We start from the raw sequence: 22,470 nt of genomic DNA, 5'->3' as shown, positions 1-22,470 counted from the left end.
CCCGATCACGTGCACGAAGTCCCGCTCACGTGATCGGGAGGCGGCTCACATAAAAGCCAGGAGCTTTGAATCACTTGCCACTTCACAGCTGTTTCACAACACTGTTCGGCGTTCTTAACTCTTGTTTTTTGGCCACATCGGATTTCGACTTCAGGCTTACACATCACGGATTTGGTTAACTCTTGCTCCTTGGATACGGTTGCTGGAACTTTGCACGGATACTGGTACTTTGGACCTTTGGCTTACGCATAACGGACTGCTTTGGATTTTCCCTATCTGCTCACTTACTACAACATGGATTTTAACCCTTGGTTTGCTTACGACCTTCCTTCCGTTCTTTCTTGGAAACCATTACGTGCACCTTAAGGGTTACGGGTGGTCAGCCCGTACCTGCCTCCAGGTACTTGACTGTTTGAATCGTTGGCGCTCCCTTGCACCAAAACCTCAGGCTCCCTTCCACTGAACATAGGTAAGAGAGTATCATTTATTTGCATTTAACTAAAGCACTGTCTTTGCCTGTATTAACCCCGACTTCCTTCCAACAGCCTCTGGGGTCCTCGGCGCCATCTGATTCAGCGAACCATCAACCACCTGTGGCCTCAAAGCTCGCACAGGGAGTGTTTATCTTTCTCTCCCTGTGGGTGATTTGTGGACAGAGGCTCAATACTCTTCACTTCGTGGCAAGTCACGACAGACTGTGAAGCAGTTGCGCTGTGTCGAGAATGGAGCCTGTAGCCGAAGACCCCGTGGCTGCATTGGTACAGGCACTCACAGTACTGAGGGCAGACATGACAGCAGCCAATGCGGCTATACATCAGAGATTAGATTTGATCCAAAGTGTACAACACCCGTTACCCGCTGATGTAGAGTTCGGGGAAGCCGCCGCTCAACCCCCAGTTGTCCGACCTATTGTTCCCCCTGTAGCGCCACAAGTTCCTGTACTCATGCCTGCACCCTTTCCCCTGGCCGCCCCAGAAAGATTCCACGGAGACCCCAGAAAGTTTCGCACTTTTGTAAATCAATGCAAACTCCATTTTCTTTGTAGACCTCAGGCCTTTCCCGACTCCACCACAAAGGCGGCTTTCACCTTGTCCCATCTGGCCGGCACTGCTGCAGCATGGGCCAATCCCCTACTGGAGAACAACAACCCTGTTTTATATGATTTCGAGTTATTGATCACAGAAATGTCTCATGTATTTGACACACGTCATAAAGCCCAATCCCGGGATCTTGAGCTGTTAGACCTGACTCAAGGAAAGGGGTAACTCATAGAATACATTGCCCGATTTAACCAACTGGCTGCTGAAACATCTTGGCCCGAACCCAAAAAGGCAGTTGTGTTTTACAGAGGGCTCAGTAATACCATGAAAGATGCTATGGCCGTTGTTCCTTCTTTGCCCACATCTCATACTGACTTAGTGGACCTCGCCTTACAGATCGATGCAAGGCGTTCCGAACGCAAGTTCGAAACAGGGTTCCCTACTACTAGTTTGGCCTCCCCCTCCTCTGATACAGGTGGTGAACCTATGCAAATAGGCGGTATTCGTAGCCCGATCACACAACTAGAGAGGGACCGCAGAAGAACCGACCACGCCTGCTTCTACTGTGGCCTGAGTGGGCATTTTGTAAAGTCTTGTCCCAGACGCCCCAAGTTAAAAAATCCGGTTTTTCGGAATGCTCGACCCTAGATCCGGGGGCCGGATCGAGCAATCCTTCAATTCCCTCGGACAAGTTCCCCACCTTTGGCAGGATCAGGCCAGTGATGGTAAAGGCTATGTTAAAACCCACACCCGACATCGTTCATGCCATTTCGATCTATATTGATTCTGGTGCCACTGGCAATTATGTCGATATAAACCAGGCCGGGTCATTGAATCTGCCCCTGATTACCAAACAGCATCCGGAACCAGTACAGGCGGTGGATGGCACAGCACTGATTTCTGGCCCAATTCGACAACAAACTGCCCCGATCACCCTGACTATACAGAAAACACATCAGGAAGTCTTATCCTTTGATTTAATAACGATGCCCCAATTCGGGATTATACTAGGTCTCCCATGGTTACATCAACACAACCCTCTGATCGACTGGAAGTCTGGGAAGGTTCACTTTGAATCTGAAATCTGTCAGAATTTTTGCCTCACTGCACCTGACGACACTGAATCTCCCTCACGTGCCTTGGGGGCCATCGCACTACTGACACTATACGAGGACGCTTCCACGTCCTTGGAGCCTCACATGGTGGGGGCGATTGCAACAGGTATCCCTATGGAATATAAGGACTTTCAGGAGGTCTTTGACAAGGGTTCTTCGGAGGTACTACCACCACATCGTACTTACGATTGCCCTATTGACCTCATCCCTGACTCCAGCATCCCTTCGGGACATATTTACTCCCTGTCCCCCTCAGAGGAACAGGCTTTGAAAGAATACATTCAAGCGGCTCTGAAGGTTGGCCATATGCGCCCTTCCACCTCTCCGGCGGCTAGCCCTATTTTTTTTGTCCCCAAAAAGGAGGGCGACTTACGTCCTTGTGTGGACTACCGCCGCTTGAATGCTATCACCACAAAAAAACGGTATCCGATTCCCCTGATTACACCATTGTTGGACAGGTTGAGTCACGCCAATATCTTCACGAAACTCGATCTCCGCGGAGCCTATAATTTAATCAGAATTCGCCCCGGAGACGAGTGGAAAACGGCTTTTTGTACTCGCTACGGACTGTTTGAATACGTGGTCATGCCCTTCGGGCTTTGTAACGCCCCCGCTACGTTTCAACGTTTCATGAATGAGATTTTTCATGACTTGTTGGACATCTGTGTAGCGGTATATCTCAATGATATCCTGATATTCTCACAGGACCTGAAGGAACATGTACTACACGTCCGCGAGGTATTGTCTCGACTTCGCCGTTTTTCACTCTACGCTAAGCCAGAAAAATGTCAGTTCCATACTGAGAGTGTGGAATTCTTGGGATTCCACATTACCCCTGGGGGTTTAGCAATGAACCAATCCAAGGTTCGTGCCGTTTTGGACTGGCCAAAGCCCTGTAATATTAAGGCATTACAATCATTCCTTGGGTTTTCAAATTTTTACAGGCGCTTTATCCAGGATTTCTCATCTCTTGTAACACCTCTTACTGCCTTGACCAGCCCCAAGTTACCTTTTATCTGGTTGGAAGAACACCAAACAGCTTTTGATGCGCTAAAAGCTGTGTTTACTACTGCTCCTGTACTGAAGCATCCCGACCCAGAACTCCCCTTCATTGTAGAGGCGGATGCATCCTCCTTTGCTCTTGGTGCGGTATTATCCCAACATTTTCCTTGTTCAGGTCAGCTACACCCGGTGGCGTTTCATTCCCGAAAGTTTACTCCTACGGAAACGCACTATACGGTCACGGAGAAAGAATTGTTGGCCATCAAGGTTGCCTTTCAGGTCTGGCGGCATCATCTGTTGGGGGCAAAACATGCAGTCACAGTATTCACAGACAACCGTAACATCCAAGACTTGGCCTCACTCAAGTGCATCAATAGTCGGCAGGTGCGGTGGCATTTATTGTTTGCAGCCTTTGACTTCCAGATCAAACATCGGTCAGGTCTGTCCCACGGGAAGGCGGACGCATTGTCTCGTTCTCCTGGTAGGGTATCCTTGCCTGTTTTCCCTGAAAAACTACTAGATCAGCACGTCATTTGCCTCTGTACTCCTCCTTTGCCACTTCTAGAGTCCATTCGCACATGGGTTTCGTTACATCCCGAACAGGCCTCCGAGTGGGATCCGGTGTTTCATGATGGGCTGCCATTCATACAGAACAAATTATGGTTACCAACAGCCTACACTCGCAATCTTGCACTGGAATGGTCCCACGACAGTGCCATTAATGGTCATCCCGGACAGAAGCATACGCTGGACCTCCTCAGACGGTGATGTTGGTGGCCCTCCATGAAACGCGATGTTGAAGGATATGTCAACACGTGTGCTGTATGTGCCCAATGCAAACATCGCCAAGGACATCCGGTGGGGCTCTTACTCCCATTACCTATACCTCCTAGGCCCTGGCACACAGTGTCAATGGATTTTGTGACAGACCTACCTTGAGCCAAGGGCTTCGACACCATTTGGGTGGTGGTCGATTCCTTCTCCAAAATGGCCCGTTTTGTTCCCTGTTCTGGCATCCCATCAGCACCGGCTCTGGCCAACCTTTTCTTTAGATCGATCTTCTGTCTTTTCGGGTTACCCACTATTATAATCTCGGACAGGGGACCCCAGTTCACTTCTCGGTTCTGGCGGGCGCTCACAGGCCTCTTGGGCATTGATTCCCGTTTTTCCTCCGCATACCACCCGGAGACAGATGGCCAGACGGAGAGAGTGAACCAGGCCATGGAGCAGTATTTACGTTGCCTCATTCTACAGCACCAACAATCCTGGCTGAGTGTACTGCATCTCGCTGAATTCTCATACAATAATGCTCTGCATACTTCTACTGGCTTTTCTCCCTTTTTTGTCTTGTATGGCCAACACCCCCGCACCTTGCCTGTTCCAGACCTTACACATTCTGCTAACCCTGCCGCTGTTACCTGTGCACATGACCTATCGGCCGTTCATGCCCAGACTCTCGCTCACCTTCGTGAGTCCCAAGTCTCTGCGAAGTCTGCGGCTGACCGGCGGAGGGCTGTGGCACCTTCCTATGTAGTGGGGGACAGGGTTTGGCTTTCCTCTCGTCACCTCCGGCTGCCTGGTTGTCGCAAATTGCTACCCCGTTTTGTGGGCCCTTATAGGATATCTGCTGTGATCAACCCTGTGGCTTATCGCCTCTCAGTTCCCGCCTCCTGGCGCCTTCATCCTGTATTCCATACATCCTTGCTAAAGCCTTGTCCTGCCCCTACCCGTCTCAGGTCTACGCCTAGCCCCGTTTCTGTGGGTAGCTCTGTGGAATATGAAGTGTCGGGTATACTGGGTTCTCGTATGGTTCGTGATTGTCTCCAGTATCTGGTGGACTGGGCGGGTTTTGGTCCGGAAGAACGGTGTTGGGTCCCCGCGGTTGACATCCATGCCCTGAGACTTGTCTCCCGTTTTCGTTTCGACCATCCCACCTGCCCACGTGGTCGTGGGCCATTGAGGGGGGGCTCTGTCATGCACAATAGGTCAGTTACACACTCATACAACACCTTGCATAACACTCCGACACAAAGGACTGTCAGGCTCCCCGGGTCACAGTCAAACCCTCAAGTTGTCCCATCACCTAGGGTGCAGGGGAGTCGCCATCACCGATGGTTTCAGTTCACACGCAGAGGACGGCGTGGTTTGTTTCCTCGTCTCCAATGGCAACTGCCATGGAGATTGCGATCGGGCTGGAACAGCCGATCGCAATTGCTTCCTGGTTTCACATCGACTTCCCGATCAAGTGCACAAAGTCCCGCTCACGTGATCGGGAGGCGGCTCACATAAAAGCCGGGAGCTTTGAATCACTCGCCGCTTCACAGCTGTTTCACAACACTGTTCGGCGTTCTTGACTCTTGTTTTTTGGCCACATCGGATTTCGACTTCAGGCTTACACATCATGGATTTGGTTAACTCTTGCTCCTTGGATACGGTTGCTGGAACTTTGCACGGATACTGGTACTTTGGACCTTTGGCTTACGCATAACGGACTGCTTTGGATTTTCCCTATCTGCTCACTTACTACAACATGGATTTTGACCCTTGGATTGCTTACAACCTTCCTTCTGTTCTTTCTTGGAAACCATTACGTGCACCTTAAGGGTTACGGTTGGTCAGCCCGTACCTGCCTCCAGGTACTTGACTGTTTGAATCGTTGGCGCTCCCTTGCACCAAAACCTCAGGCTCCCTTCCACTGAACATAGGTAAGAGAGTATCATTTATTTGCATTTAACTTAAGCACTGTCTTTGCCTGTATTAACCCCGACTTCCTTCCAACAGCCTCTGGGGTCCTCGGCACCATCTGATTCAGCGAACCATCAACCACCTGCGGCCTCAAAGCTCGCACAGGGAGTGTTTATCTTTCTCTCCCTGTGGGTGATTTGTGGACAGAGGCTCAATACTCTTCACTTCGTGGCAAGTCACGACATATATAACTTGATGAAAAATAACAAACAACTAAAGGTCAAATGTTGCATTTCAGTACTGCAGGTCCCAGGGAAAACATTGGTATTGGTTCTTGGAGTTTAAAACATGCACACCTTTTAACATTTTCAAAAACACTATTAGAGGAAAATATCCACTCTGGGTTTTGTGTGTGTGTTGATTTTATGAAAGGCAAATGCCATTCGTCCTGTGCAATTTGGGTGGTTATGCAAAGCCAATTTAATGAAATGTGCATATTTCACCTTGATATGCTAAATTCTGGCAATGTCGCATTCCATTGTGTTTGCTGATGACACCCCCCACTTTAAATTTTAGGACTTGACCCCTGATATTTGTATAATCCTGTGGGACGTTACAAGGAAGGGAAGGTTAGGCAGTTAGTTGAGGAGGGAATATTTGCACTTTGGGGTCTGCCCTTCACTTACTAACAAGTGTAGTTTGAGCCAGGTCTTTAACAATTCCACTGAGGGGTTGGCTTTGATGGCCGGGGGTGGTGAGGGGGGAGGTATGGGGCGGAGCGCACATATTAGTGGAGTGGGGCAAGTTGTGAGAAGGAACAGAAGTGGGAGGAGGCACAGGGTGCTAGGGGACACAGGTTGTTGAGAGAAGAAGAGTGCAAAGTTAGAGCGGGAGTCCGCAAGGTATTGGGCCAACGCCATTGACAGATGTCAAGATGAGGAGTAGAAACTTAAAAAGAGAGCGATCTTGAATATAGAGCTATCGTTGTGGTGACAGAAAATTGATGTGGGGGAGGCTCTGGGCAAGTGAAGGGGAGTGAAGGAATGAAGAGAGAGAACCAGGAGTAGGCCTCTGCACTAGTCCAGTTTTCGGAGCATCAGGGTAGAAATGGACAGTATGCCTACACCAAAAACCCTTGAACCCTATCACTAACGTTGGACCTATAGTTAACATTGCTTGGTACTGCAGCATGAAGACTGCCTCTCTCCGAGACAAACACAGCCTGGTCATCTCTCCTGTTTATTCCTATGAGAACGTGACTTCCGGTTGGGCAGATTGGGGTTCACAGTCACCCTAAGAAGGCTCTGAACATTGGATTTGGCAACCGCAGCATCCGTATGATATTGGGCATTCTTGATGAGACTAAATGGTAGGTTCACAATCTCAGGACACCAGAAGAAGCTTCCTTGTTTTAGTTTTCTAAACTGCACATGCACAACAAATACGTAGATGTACAGAAGGCAACGTTTGATTTTCATAATATCTTTCTGTGTGCACTGTCTAATTTAATGTTATATGTGTTCTGTAATGCCCCTTAATCAATGCCTTGCCATCCTAAGAGTTTCCCTTGACTGTCCATCCATGTCGTCCACTAGGTGAGCCAGGGAAAGCCTGCAGGAACCCTGTCACCTATCTGTGGGTCACACTCCGTCTTCTCCTGAACCCAGGGTAGAGAGAAATAATCATAACAGCAGGGGCCTCCCTGTCCATGATATGAAAGGGATAGTGATAGGCTGGATCATGGGTGCTTCTGTATTACACCTTCATCAGAAAACAGTCTGCAGGATTTGTTCACGTAGCGGGGGAAATTTCATTCTTGGTAAAGAAATGAAGAATGGATGTGTGATGTGATACTAGCCAAGTCTTCTGGCTTCCATGTAGATTATCCATCTTGTGACAGGATCCTGGTCGTCTTCAGTGCCCCAGGAAAGAAATGCTTGGATGAGGGATAGATTGATTATATAGACAAGCACTGTGAGGAGTGCTTTTCTATGATGAATGTTTTGAGGGAGGCCTGGAGGACGTCATCCTCGTAGGAGGTACCTCTGATGGATGCAATGGGGACGGATCAGGACTTTCTGTCTTATGACCATAAATGTAAGCTATTTAGGCGCATCACATGATGGGATGGGAGGGGTTCTGTGATTTGGTTGGAGCTGTAGATGTGTCACCCGTCTTTGTCAAATGCAACTTTGACTTGTTGATGGCATTGCTCTGCCCGTAGGCGCTGTGGATTCTTTTAGTGTTTTACGACTTCGAAGTCTAATTTTCTCTTGTGTGCTCCTTTGATTATGGTTATGTGCAATGGTTGGATTTGGCGGTGATGATAACATTCCTGTGAGTTCTCCATAGTGCTTTCAGAGAGAAAAGGTCTCCCTGACATTTTGATTCTTGGCAGATGGCATGTTTTCTGTTGGGGAATACTTGCATGTTCTAGGGTGCAGGCTGGCTAGGTTTGTTGCTTTGTGATTTTAGTAGTTTGTGGGCCTTGAAAATTCGAACATATTGGGCCTCATTACGATGTTGGAGGTACCTCCAACCTCGCATCCTGGACCAGCACCCGCGAATGGGCAATTACGGCCCAGCTGGACCCGGTAATTGCCCTTATGTGGGTGCCGGGCCCGGTACATCCCCATTCCCATTGAGCCCGTGGGGCCCGTGGGGCTCAATGGGAATGGGGAGTGTGGTAGCACCGGTAACGTTAATAACGGTGGCTGCAAGGGCACCCATGAGCAGAACTCCTAGTATGATGGTCCGGTAGCAATGGTGTCGGTAGCAATACCGGCGCCATTGTTGCCTTACCACCATACTTGTAATGAGGCCCATTGTGATTGAATATGTAGAAGAGTGTCTTGATGCCTATCACAGATAATCCTAAAATTCAGATTTAAAGCCATGCGGCTCAGATATTGTAAAGAGTTCAAAGATAAAAAGAAAATATCCATTTTGACATCCTAATGCAGGACTAGTGCTGCACTCGAGTCTAGATCAATGTGTAAAGCACGGTGTAGTGTAGTTCCTACCGGGTCATACCTGGTGCATTAAGGCAGTCAGTTAGGGGATAGGACAGCAAGGGAAGGTCGATGCAAAAAGCCATGTTTTAGGAGGACATCCGAAGACAGGGTATTCCGGAGGGAAGCAGAGAGGGATTTCCAAAGGGAGGGTCAAAGACCGAAAAAGCACAGCCAGAAATTAGGGGATGGTGAAAGAGTTTGCGGGTAGAAAAGAGAGGCTGGTGAGGGTAGGCGCTGTGGGGTGGTAATGGGAAACCCTAGAGCAAAGAAAGTAAGGAGTTCCAGTCTGGAAACAATAATAGATAATGCAAAGTCTTTAAAGTGGGCATGTGATTAACATGAAGCCAGAGCTGTGGGTAAATCAATGGATACCAAAAACAAGCCAGACTGTAGAGTTTTGAAGAATTTAGAGGCACTGGATGAGAAAACCAGGGAGACCAAGGACCTCAATACGAGGCAGGTGCTCCCGTAATGAAGGGTGACGGTACGAGACCGGCACCCTTCCTTACGGGGCGCCCTATTACGAGGTTCCCTTTGCGGGACCCGGTAAGGACGCCTGGTAAAACCCGCCAGGGGACAAGGGAGCTAATAACAGGCCGTTAGCTCCCTGCCCATTCCCATTGAGCCCTATGGAGGCTCAAATGGGAATGGGGATGGGTTTTTCCAATGAGGACTTACCGGGTCCTCCAAGGTTGGAATAGCCTGGTAAGTCCTCATTGGAGGAACCTGGTACTGGGACCAGGTATGGAGGCAGCCATGCCCTTGTTAAGGGCATGGCTGCCTCCATACTCGTAATGAGGCCCCAAGAAAGGAGAATTTTATATAATTGATCTACAATTCGGCAGAGGCAGTAAAGATGTGGGCAGAGAGTGTGAGAAGGAAAGATTTGACGAGGATAGAATGGTAAAATTAACAGAAGTAAGAGATGGAATTGATGTGCTGCACAAAGGGGAGGGTTTTATCAAATATAACTCCTAAGTCCCATTTATTTAACGAAAAGACTGTTCAAAGATGTCCAGCATGGAAAGGGAAGGAGCGGCTCCGTACGGCGCTACTCTACCCTTTCCATGGTGACCTCACGCATGAAGAAGATGAAGAGGAAGCAGGGGCAGCAAGTGCCTCTGCCGCAATGAGGTAAGTGGGGAGGGCGGATTAGTTAGAAAGGGGTACAGAGGTTGAGGGGGAAGATGGTGGGTGGGGGAAAGGGTCATCAGGCGGCTTGGAACAGGGGCTAACATCGGGAGAGTAAGCCCAAGTTCCTAGCTTCCTGATTGGCTGGCTCCCCTGCCGAGGGTGCTAATAGAACAGAAAAATACCAATGATGCTTCAGAAAAGAAAAGATTATTCCAATGCATGCTTTCATGTATTATAACCTGAACATCGACTTTATCCACATTTGGGATGTTGTATCAGTCATCACCAATGTGTTAAATCCACCGGAAGAGGGCAAAGTTGTAGATTGGGAAAATACTAACCTTGAGTGTTGTGATGGTTAAATGATATATTTCTGTTGGAAACCTGGCCCAATACACAGTCTTAAATACATTAGCACACTCTCCTCTCCTCTTTAACGCTCCTCTGCATCCCCTGGAAAGGATGATGAAGGGGGCTGGCACAGTGTTTCACATGCATGCCGGTAAAACCCAGTTGTTTGTCAACCATGATCTGAGTGTGGGGGATAAAGGACTGGAACAAATTGTTTGTTTTGCAGATCCTGGATAGGATGGGAGATAATTAGTTATATCTCAATAAAGGCAAGGACGGGGTCTTTCTGCTCAGTCAGAAGGCTGCACAAGCTGATCTCTCTTTTGCCAAATTATCTCTGGTCCCCCTGCACCAATGGGGGTTGTTTGTAATTTGGGAATCTTTTTTTAATTACTCTCTTTAATTATCTGAAAAGCAGCTGAGTATGGTTGTTAAACGTGCCCATTATCATCTGGGCCTAATGGTCCACATATGTCCCCTGGCTTAGCCCTGTCCATGTGGCCCTCCTCATTTAGTATCTGGCCCTGTCATGGTTCTCCAACAGCAACATTGTCTGTATAGGATTACCCCATATAAATCCTGAACAAACTCAATACAGACTGGTCCACAATCGTGCTGTTAGGCTGGTATGGGACATGAGGAAAGACAATTCAGTCTCTAAATATCGATTGAAACTGAGCTGGCTCGCTATAGTCGAATCAGCTGGGGAGTGCCATTGACTCTTGACTTGGATAACAAGTTGTGTGGGGATCTCAAGTTCAGACATGGGGTGAAGAATATCTACAGGGCTGGCTGGGGCGTGGCTAAAATGTGAGACTGTTTGTCCTCTAATATTCACCATCAGAAATCTTTCAACATTTTTATATCAGCAACACCAACTTTAACATGGAGGAATTGTATTTATTGGTTTAATTATCATTGTTTATTTGTGTTTACGTCTTCATGTTGCACACCAAGATGCTACATTAGTGGTTTTGTCGCCTAATAAATACATTAATTAATTAATTAATTGACATTAAATGATACCTTGGTACTGAATGGAAACATTGGGCCTCAGTAAGAGTTTGCCGGTATCCTGGTGGTAATACCATCAGGATACCGGCAAATGGAATTACTGTTACTGGCACTTGGTCTGACGGAATGACTGCCAGATTATAAGTGCCGGTAAGGGCGGTAAATCCCTATTCCATGGAGTCCTGTAGCACTCCATGGGGGCATTTGCCAGTATTACCGGCAGCGGTAATACTGGCAATTCTTGCCAGTAAGGCACCTGACTTACCGCCAGCTGTTAATTGGAGGTAACTCAGGTGCCCCACCGGAAAACTTGTAGTTGGCCGGTGCAGTAACGTGCCAGTATTTGGTAATACATGCACATTAATATCACACTGCCTAACTTATAATGAGGCCCATTGTACTGAAATATACCAGAATACATATAAAACAGTCACTCTTTAAACAAATATGCATAAAATCTCCTGCCTACAACAGAGCGTTATACATTTCAGAAAATAGGAAATTCTACTATCATTGATAACTGCTTGTGCCCTTAAAAACTCACTGCGTATTTGTTTGTTTCCCAATATTAATCTTCCAATAACTAGGAATTCCTTCCAACTGCATCAGTTGCTAATGCAGCACTGATGTGCGTTTCCCCAGAGACAAACTTATGTGACACCATGTCTCATCTAAGGACGTCCTCTCCCTAAGTCTCCCCCACCCAGATGATTCTCCCTCGCATATCCACGGCCAGGATCCAAAAGTGATGGCCTTCCCCTGGCCATTCAAGAGGAGGCTACAGGGTGAAAAGAAGTGAGGACACACCCAGGTTCCTCACATACCCTTCCCCTAAGAATAGGGCCTTCCGCACCAGAGACAAATGTTAATGGATTCTCGGGGGCACAGGGGGCTGCTATGAATCTCTCGGGATTGAGGACCAATCCCACACAGAAGTTGTGTGTATTAAGGGTTCCTTTTGCCAAGTTTTTAAGGGTGAAACTGTGAATGGTGTGGGCTGACTCCATGTAATAGTGATGGGATGATGGGGAAGTCAGTCTCAATGATCATTTCTTCTGGTAGTCCCGGAATATGGCTGAAGGAAAAATTATATTTGTTCCTTGTACATGTATGGGTATAGCAACTTTGGGGTACATTTCTTGGTCTCCATGAACGCAAGTGATTCTTACCAAAGGTGCACCGTTTAATTTCTCAGGTGGTACTAAATCAACATGCATTGCCAACAATTTACTACCAAAGTCTACTAGGGTCTGTACCAGGATCCCATTCACAATTACTGATTTGTGAGTAGATTTATTTTATGTCCCACCAAAAAAATGCTTTGGGTTTCAATATTGTCATAAGGACAATGAATCACCATTCCTTTCCTACCATATACCCTTCTCCATGGGTTCTTCTCTTTTATTTTGGGGACCATTCCTTGCTAGATTTCCTGCAGGAAAAACAAATAGGGACCATGGGTTTTATTGGCCTACCATCTTCTTTTCTTACTTACTTTTTGGTTTGAAATCTGGCTTTCTCTCTATTTTTTCCCTCTGCCCGCTAATAAGGTCCCTGGGTTGAATGGGGATGTTCCATCTGTCTCTCAGTTGAAAGTTGGGATGGGAAGGTCCTCTATTTTCTTTCCTCTGTTCCACTTGATGTAATAAATGAAAATGTTTGATGGCATCAGAAACATTTTGGGCCGTTTCAATAGCCAAAGATTGTTGGTTTGTTCAATTTTAAGGCGGCCTGTTGAAGTGAAGGAGGCAAGGAGTTGATATATTATTCTTCATTTAGGGCCTCCAACACTTCAGCTAATGTTTTCTTTCCCAACCATAAGGACATTGTGTTCTTAAGTCACTCTTCCAATTCCACTGTGTTTTGCTGGGGATTAATTTAACACTTCTTAACTTTTGATGATAGAAATTACTGGTTTGTCCCACTCTTTGTAAGAGACCTTCTTTGATTTCAGCTAAGGTGGGTGTTCGGTGGGAGGTTGAGTAATTGCTAGGACGTTTGTAGTTCCCCCCTTTAGCAAAGGACCTAGATGGCAAAGGTTAAAATCACCCCCCATCGGAACTGGGTTGCTAACCTTTCAAAGTTAAGAAATACATTCCTAAATCATCCCACTCTTTGAAGGGCTGAAGAACTACCTGTGAAATGTTTGGTTTTTCTTGAGCAGCAATCAGCCGTTCTAACCCTGTCTGAAACCACTCTTCTGCTTTTATTTGGTGAGCTGCCAGCTGGGCCAATGCTGCATCTAAGGATGTCATGTTGTCTGAAGGCAAGATGTTTTACCTTGGTTTTCTTCTGAATCAGAAAGAGAAATACGTTCTGACTCCCCTTCTGTTTCAGGGCTTGAGTCAGTTTCAGTTGGGCTGGTTAAACTCACGTTCCCTTTTCTCCCTTTTTCTCTGACTACCTCTGGAGAAGGGAGAGGTGAAATAGAAGGGGAGAATTATTTTCCATGCCTAAGAAAACCTAAGGCCCCAGGTCAAATTAACTCTTGGGGTTTCCTGATGTTTTAAACAATTCTATCCCCATGTTTCAACTGATATGTGGCCAGGAGAAGAGTGTCAGGAAGAATTTGTGACCCATAAACCATGTTTTGACACTTGATTGGAATCTGCAGCTGTGTGGATAGTAACCTTTTGACTGTTGACTGAGCCGGAACTCTTACAATTGTTTCCTTTCCTGGTGGTTGCTGGACTACAAGTAACATAAAAGTTCCTCAATTTGTACCAATTGAGAGTATGCCATTCCTGACACCGTTTGTGAAGGCATCAGGAGTCAGACATAGACAACAGGTTCAAGTTCTTTCAACAAAGTTTTATTAACTCAAAAAGGCAGGGTGGAGTAATACCTAACTTGCCCTATTCTAAAGTGGGGGTTCAATACCTAAAGAAAACAAAGCATAGTCTGTGTCAGGAAGTGCAAAGTAAAACATCTGTCTGTGTCCAAACCTATACTTGCCCTCACAACTAACTGCATACAATGTGTAGGGATGTCAGCATAAAAATGAATAGTGTTTAAAAGTAAAGTTCAGAGCTACTTCCAGCTGTTGGCTTGCAATCAGCTCCCCTTCCCAAAGTTCAAAGTAGTTCATAAAGCACAGGGTTACCTTCCCCATCAGTTCAAATCTTCTAGCTTTCAAAACAACATTTAACTTCAAAATCACCAGTGAGGTCATTGCACAACACAATCTTCTGTAGAGGTGTTTTCAGTGGGTTTTCGATTCAGGTGTAGCCAGTTTACGTGCAGTTGTCAGACTACACAGTACCCCTCCATGACTGCTTTTCCATTAACACCAGTCCACTGCTTCTCCTTAGCAATCAGGCTTGCTTATTCATATGTGTCACACTCTTCTGACACTGTATGGGAGCTTGGTTAGACACTATGCACGTGTTATGCTTGTTTCCTTATAATATACAGTTCCATAACCTATATTGGCTTTGGCCAATGCTGGATTTCTCATGTTACACATACAACTTGTTGTGCCCTCTTGACTTTGCTTGCACTTGCTTATCAGATAATACAACTTTGTACATTTTGGCTATTGCCAATGCTTGGGTTTTCATGTGATACATACACTTCTTTATTTTATTTGTTATTGTTTTAGTTCAAAAAACAACCTTTACAATAATGTCTGGTCACATTTATGAATTAAATACAATACAACAATGTCTAGTTGCATCAGTTGGTGAATAGATGAGTGTTCAGTTACAACACTCCATAAATCACATAGTTTGTGCTTAGAGTACTCACAATTAGAAAGAAAAACTATATTTAAAAAAGAGAGACAGTATTTGATTACACATGATGCTCTCTGCTATCCAATTTACAAATTCAATTTAAACTATATAGGGTAAATAAGATGACATCAGCAAGTAAGATTTCCCTTTTGCATCAAATTCGCGTCGTTGCGTTTCTTGGACCGCTTTGAAATGTCTGAGACATTGGACACCATAGAGAATTACTTTTCAAGCTCCAACTAAGTTATACATTTTGCTATGGCTATTTGGACTGTTATCAATTTAGTTTGGAAGAGTTTGCTCCATAGATCCTGCAGAGTTAAGTGTCTATGGTGTTCAAAATAGGATTCAAAGAGTAACACTCATTTGGTTCGTAAGGCTGGACACTCAGTAAGCAAATGTTTCAGAGTCTCTTTGTGAAATTGGTTGCAGCAGAATGGACAGTAGTTCTCACATTTGCTTGTGCCTTGCTTGCACATGCTTTGTTTTGCAGAGATCCAATCTATAACGTAGTACAGTGTGTCTGTACCTTGAATTTGGAAATTTAAGCAAGTAAGGTTCGGTTAAGCCCACTCGGTTTTTCTAGCATTTGTTTCTCAGATAATGCAGTTCAATGTTTCAGTAGAGTTCATCAGCTTCCTTTCAGTAAGAATTACAATCTTTCTTTTTACTCCTCTGAAGATGCCAGAGTGTTCATTTACTTGCATTCATTTTGTTCGTTATTCAAAATGCCTTACCCATGCTTTAATTTAGTTCGGTATTCAAAATGCTGTATATCTGCTTTAAACTTGACAGTTCACATAGCAATGCTTGTTTTTCATGCATATCAATGTCCAATACGGTGTTCTATAACTGCCTGCCAATCCGGTGTTCCCCTGTCTGATTTTCACACACAGGTCAGAATTAAGGGTCCTTGCGAGGTCCTCTGCCACCACAGGTTTTCTTTCTTCTTGTGCGGTCCCTCGTAGAGTTCTCCCAGTGGTTTTCCACCGCTCGCGCACACCACGCAGTGCTTCCGCTGTGACGCAGGACACACACAACTGTTTCCTTTGGTCCCGCCAGCCTCCTTCTTATGGCTTGACACCGGCCTCCAATGTCCTGTACCTTCACTTCCTGCTGCATACGCTCTGCACGTTCCCACACTTTCGAGTGCTCCTGCTGCCACACTGCTACACCGGAGAGGTCTGCCGGCACCAAGCAGTTCATGGGCGTTCTCTCACAGCTGATTCCATTTCCTTCGGGATTACAGCTTTTAAAGTTCCCGCTTCCATACATATTCCAAAAAGGACTAGACTGCTCACCATTAAAGCAGTAGTTCTGCTTCACTCCTGTTGTCCTCCTACTCATCATCCCAGTACTTGACTGGGGTGGATATGTGTCTGCTTTAATACAATTAGGATGTGTCATTCTAGTTGTCCTCTTGTTTGTCCAAGTAGCATTCTGGTGGATTTTGGGGAATGTTTTATGGGAAGCACATGGAAAGGGGTGATAAAAGCCTAAAAAGTCTTGAGGGATGAGGGTTCATTTTGAAAGGGAAATGGGGACTACCATGTCTCACCTAAGGACATCCTCTCCCCACTTCCCAAGTCTCCTCCACCCAGGTGATCCTATCTTGCATATCCACCCCCAGGGTCAGGGTCCAAAAGCAATGGCCTTTCCCTGGCCATCCGAGAGCAAGGAGGCTAAAGGGGGAAAAGAAGTGCAGACACCCTCAGGTTCCTCACAGGAGAAAGTGAAAGACTGTATAGAAGATGTTTGGAAGGACTGTTACCTGTATCTGCTTGTAGAACAGCGATTTGATGAAAGTGAGGTACTATATCTTTGTAGACACTGCGTCAGGTTTTATCAAAGAAAATACATTCCTTGTAGAAGTGTCTTGAATGACATAGCAGTGCTTGATATTTCAGTTGTGCTTCAGAAATGGAAAATGCTTGAAGTGATTACATTGCAAACTGTTTAGATTACAAACAAAGATGTCAAAAGTGCCTAAAAAGTAATTAGTGCAAGGTGTGTGAGGCAAAGTTGTGTATTTACCTCTCAATTTGCGAGAAAACATCAAAACTCTAGCAGTGAAATGCGAGATTGATGATTCTTTGTTTGTTTTAGTAAATGGTGTTGCCTCAAAGGACAAACAATTTTGGCAACAATTTATAGATATCAGAAAGGTGAAAGAAGACTTACAGTTTCTAATGAAGCACAAGACCCCAGACCCCTTTCAAAGGAAACTTACATCCAATCTCCCCGGTCTACGGCCTATACCAGAACTCATGCTCGTTGCCATGCTCTCTCCCTCCGAGCTGACCTTCCGCTATTTTCAGTCGTACAGGATTTACACACAATGGACCTGGAACACCTTCTAGCATCTCATCTGGTACGCTTATGTTCTGTATCCACTTTATTTGGTTTACGTATCTGATTATGCATCGCAATTAACATTATATGCCCATAATATTTCATGTCCTCTTGAATTTGCAGAACCCTTGTTAAACCCATGATGTTATGCAAATTAATGTGCCATATCCTTGTTGCAGCTCCCGTTGATCTGCTCCTCCCAACTGGGCACCCTGCTGCCTTATGGTCAGAATGCTGCACCTCTAGCTAATTGTATGCTTACTTTAACTGATAGTGCATCTAAACTGCACCTGCGATTCCTAACTGCACCCTAAATTGGACTAGCCACATTGAACTACCCCACTAATGGTGGACTGGCCTATTCTGAACTGCACATCTGACTAGTCCAATTTGAATTGCCTATTTTTACCTATCTGACTAGCCTATCTGAACTGCATATTGTGAACTGCCCCTATGCTTGACTAGCCTATTTTAAATTGCCTATCCGACTACCCTATCTGAACTGCATATTGTGCACTGCCCCTATGCTTGACTAGCCTATTTTAAATTGCCTATGTGACTAGCCTATCTGACTAGCCTATCTGAACTGCATATTGTGAACTGCCCCTATGCGGGAATAGCCTAATTTGAATTGCCTATTCTTTGAATAGCCCCCCACCTTTTGCTGGACTAGCCTACTTGAATTGCTTCCGCCCCTGCCACATTGAACTGATGTAAGCCCCACTTTGAACCTTACTCACTGAATCCTCATAGACAGAGTTACACTAGCACAAGGATCAACTTGTCACTGTATTGCACAAATGTATCGTCCCATGTACTGTCTGACAGCATCACCACCCCAACGCACCTCACTCCACCTCACCCGCCTAGCCATCTCACTCATCACATTCACCATCTGGTCCATTTGCTGCATGACTGACACACACACACACACACACACACACACACACACACACACACACACACACACACACACACACACACACACACACACACACACACACACACACACACACACACACACACACACACACACACACACACACACACACACACACACACACACACACACACACACACACACACACACACACACACACACACACACACACACACACACACACACACACACACACACACACACACACACACACACACACACACACACACACCTCTAGACCACTGTTTTACCACTTCATGCCCTCTGCAGAACACCCAGTATAGCCCACACACCACCAAGCTCAATGACCACGCCCTCTTCAACCCTAGGCTCAGCAGACTCAGAGCTTGCACTAAACTACACATTACTCACAGCAGCACCCCACCCACTATCAACCTCAGAAACATTAGACTTAGTTCTCGCACACCAACTACTCACACACATGCCCCACACCGCAAGCTACCCAACACCCATCCCCACACCCAATGCACCGTGCCTAGCCCCTCACCCGCACATCCAGACAATCTCTCACCAACCACAACCCCGGCCCTAACCTCAACACTCACGCCCAACACCCTTTCACACCACTCCACACAGAACTGAAATGCACGCTTATCAATGCCGGTCCCTCCCAGCACATGCACTGGAGATCAACAACCTCATCTCTGCCCTTAAACTCGACTTCCTAGAAATCTCTGAAACATTGCTACATGAGGCATCAGGCCCCTCCCTTGCCCTCCCTCAAGGTTACACTATTCTGAGACAGGACCGCAAGTCATCCAAAGGTGGAGGTGTAGCCCTCATCTTCAAAGATACCCTCTGAATTAGACTTTGCAGCCAACAGTGGGAAAACAATGCTGACCTCCTCATCGCCAAACTCTCTTTCCCCCAACTGCACCATATATATCCTAATCACCTACAGGCCACCTGGCTCACCACCAGACTACCAAAAGTACCTCCTCCAAATCATAGGGAATAACCTAAAAAGCTCGACCAAAACTATCCTACTCAATGACCTCAACCTAGGCATGCATGACCCCAAGGACAAAGCTCTGCTTCCCTAGCCAAAGAACTCACCCACATGGGGTTTGAATATAAAATCTCTGCACCTACTCATTGCAAAGGACGTTCCATCGATTGGATCGCAGACCACAACTGCATTTCGTCCATCACTAACATCTCAGCCCTCCCATGGACAGACCACCACCTCATCCAATTTGCTATTCCCACCACCCCAAATTGCAAGATACTCTCGTACACCCCACCCGCCAAAGTTAGAAGCTCAAAGAAACTTACCAAAATCAACCTTGCTCCATTTCTAGATATCCCTGAAGTTAAACCTCCATTTAACAACGGCACCATCTCTCTGGCCAACACATATTCAAACATGCTCATCCAAGCTATTGAATCCATAGCTCCCCTAAAAGAAAAGGGAAAAAATTAATGCATTCTAATTCATGATTTACGTAAGAACTATCTACCCGACGCACCAAGAAGCGTCAAGCTCTATCCAATCCTCCCTAAATGAATTTTAAAAAATCTCATCCACATATAAACAAAAGCCATATTCCTAGCTAAATCAGAATCATTCAACCAAAGAATCTCCAAAGCAAACTCAAAATCTAGAGAAATTGTCACTATCTTCAAAGATCTCACCTCCCCTGCTACCACCCCAGATGAAGTCACCAAAGACAAAGCCTGGTGTTCCAGCATGCAGGACGCCCTCATCAATAAAGTCAAAATGCTCCAAGAAGAAAAAATATCAGCACAACGCAAAACCCTTCCCAACCAGGACACCCCACTTCCACCCCCCCTCCTAAACCTCTCTCTCAAATACCCCTCTTTGTCTTCAGAGACGTCACAGAGACAGAAGTTACTAATCTTCTCAAACATATCAAACCCTCCACTTGCAAAGGGGACATCTGTCCCCCCACCATCATCAAAGAATGCACAGACTCACTCACCCCCATCATCACAGCATTCATTAATGCATCCTTCTCCTCTGGAATCGTACCACAAAGCCTAAACGAAGCCTGGGTTCGCTCACTCATAAAAAAACCTCCCTAGACCCTGCAGGCCCCAACAATTACCGCCCCATCACTACCGTTCCCTTCCTCCTCAAAATCCTGGATAAAGCCGCCCACATCCAGATCCAACAATATATGGAATCCAATGCCATCCTAGGGAGAAGACAATCAGGCTTCCGCAAAGGCCATGTTAGAGAAACCGCCCTCCTAGATCTGAAGAACCAAATCATCAAAATAATGGATACTGGCAAACCTGCACTCCTACTCCTGCTCGATCTCTCCGCCGTGTTTGATCTTGTTGACCACGATATCCTCTATCCTCACCTCCCACCTCTCCAACGCCGCCCACTTCTCTGACAAAGCTGTATAACCTCCTTCCTAGAAGGAAGGGCCATGAAGGTCTACTCTAACCAAGGCAGCCCCCACCACCATTAACTGTGGAGTCCCTCAGGGCTCATATACTGCGCCTACCCTTTATAATCTGTTCACCAAACCACTGTAGGACTTGTTGGATGCGCTTGGCATAGCTTACACAAACTATGCCAACGACACTCCAGTCCTCCTCCCCCTTACCAGAGAATATGACCATGATGCAGAAGCTCTCCTCCAGATATATGCCACCCTCCAAACCTGGATGGCAATCAATGGCCTCTGCCTAAACGAGGACAAAACTGAGATTATCATCCTGCCCCCCAAGGAAACTCTCTCCAAACTAAACACAAAATACACTCACTTCACCATCGACCACACTAATATATCAGTCTCTACATCTGTAAAGACCCTTGGATTCTACTTAGATTCTACATTCTCGATGACAAGACAGGTCAGTGCCATCTCCACTGCCTTTGCCCACACCACAAAACTTATAACTGCCATAAAACCCTTTCTTACCACCCAAAACTGCCTATCCACAGCCAGAGCCACAATAGGAGCCAGACTCGACTACTGCAACGTCCTTCTGGCAGGCACCTCTACAAAAAACATCAACAGGCTCCAAATAACTCAAAGCAACGTGCTTCGCGCAGCCCTACACATTCCAAAAAGTGACCATATATCCCAGGCCAGACGCAAAGCCCACTGGCTCCCAGTCAAAGAAAGGATCAATTTCAGAATTCTTACCCTTACGCAAAAATGCTTCAATCTCTCTGCCCCATCCTACCTATCAGAAACAATATCCAAAAACATCTCTGCAAGCCCCACAAGAAGCCACCATGCAAACAAACTCTGTGTAGCCTCCATAAAAGAGCCAAAGCTGGAGGCATTGGCTTCCCCCACATAGCACCTGAGCTCTGGAATGCCCTCCCCAATGCACTCGGAGCAGAACCTTCCTTACTTGCCTTTCGCAAATCCCTCAAAACTACACTATTCATATAACCCACTACACCTTGGCGCCCTAGTACCCTAGCCCTTCTCACCGACTAAATCCACTAGCTGCAATATACCTGCTATCTACTATGTACTATGTAACCTTACGATGAGCTGTAAATGCAAATATATCCTACCTGCTCTGTAATATGTAACTTCAAAATGAAAAGTAAAATGCAAATATCAATGTAACCACTAAGATTTCCTTAAATAAATGAAAATAAAACAATGATTTGTACAAAGACATTCAAACTGTTCCAGACTTGTCTATACTTGATGGTGAATCAACAAGCAAGAGCAGTGAAGGTCAGTTCCAACATCTAACTGTTGCAGAAGGTAAAAGTTTGTATGAATATTACACTATTCATCCTCTACACTCACGTGAAGTAATGGGTGACAGTCTAGAATTATACCAGATGAAACTAACAAAAGGTCCACCAATCAGTGTTTGGAAAGAAAACCTTAGAAGCTCATTGTTTCCCCATGCATTTTCCCATTGGAAAAGGAGGCAGATTGGATGGTCAGAAGGTCCTGATTTCTACTTCAGACCATTGTTGTTGTACATAATGTATTCTGGAGATTCAAAAATTCTGCACCAATATTGAATTTATTTTTCACTTACCCTATGAAAGTGAATTTTAAACACTATGCTATTCTGTTGCTCATACACGTCAGACAGGAACTAGATTTCTAAGTG

The sequence above is a fragment of the Ambystoma mexicanum genome, chromosome 7q, assembly GCF_040938575.1.
Source record: "Ambystoma mexicanum isolate Mex_15411 chromosome 7q, UKY_AmexF1_1, whole genome shotgun sequence".
NCBI classification, from domain to species: domain Eukaryota; kingdom Metazoa; phylum Chordata; class Amphibia; order Caudata; family Ambystomatidae; genus Ambystoma; species Ambystoma mexicanum.
This window is presented reverse-complemented; position numbering follows the sequence as displayed.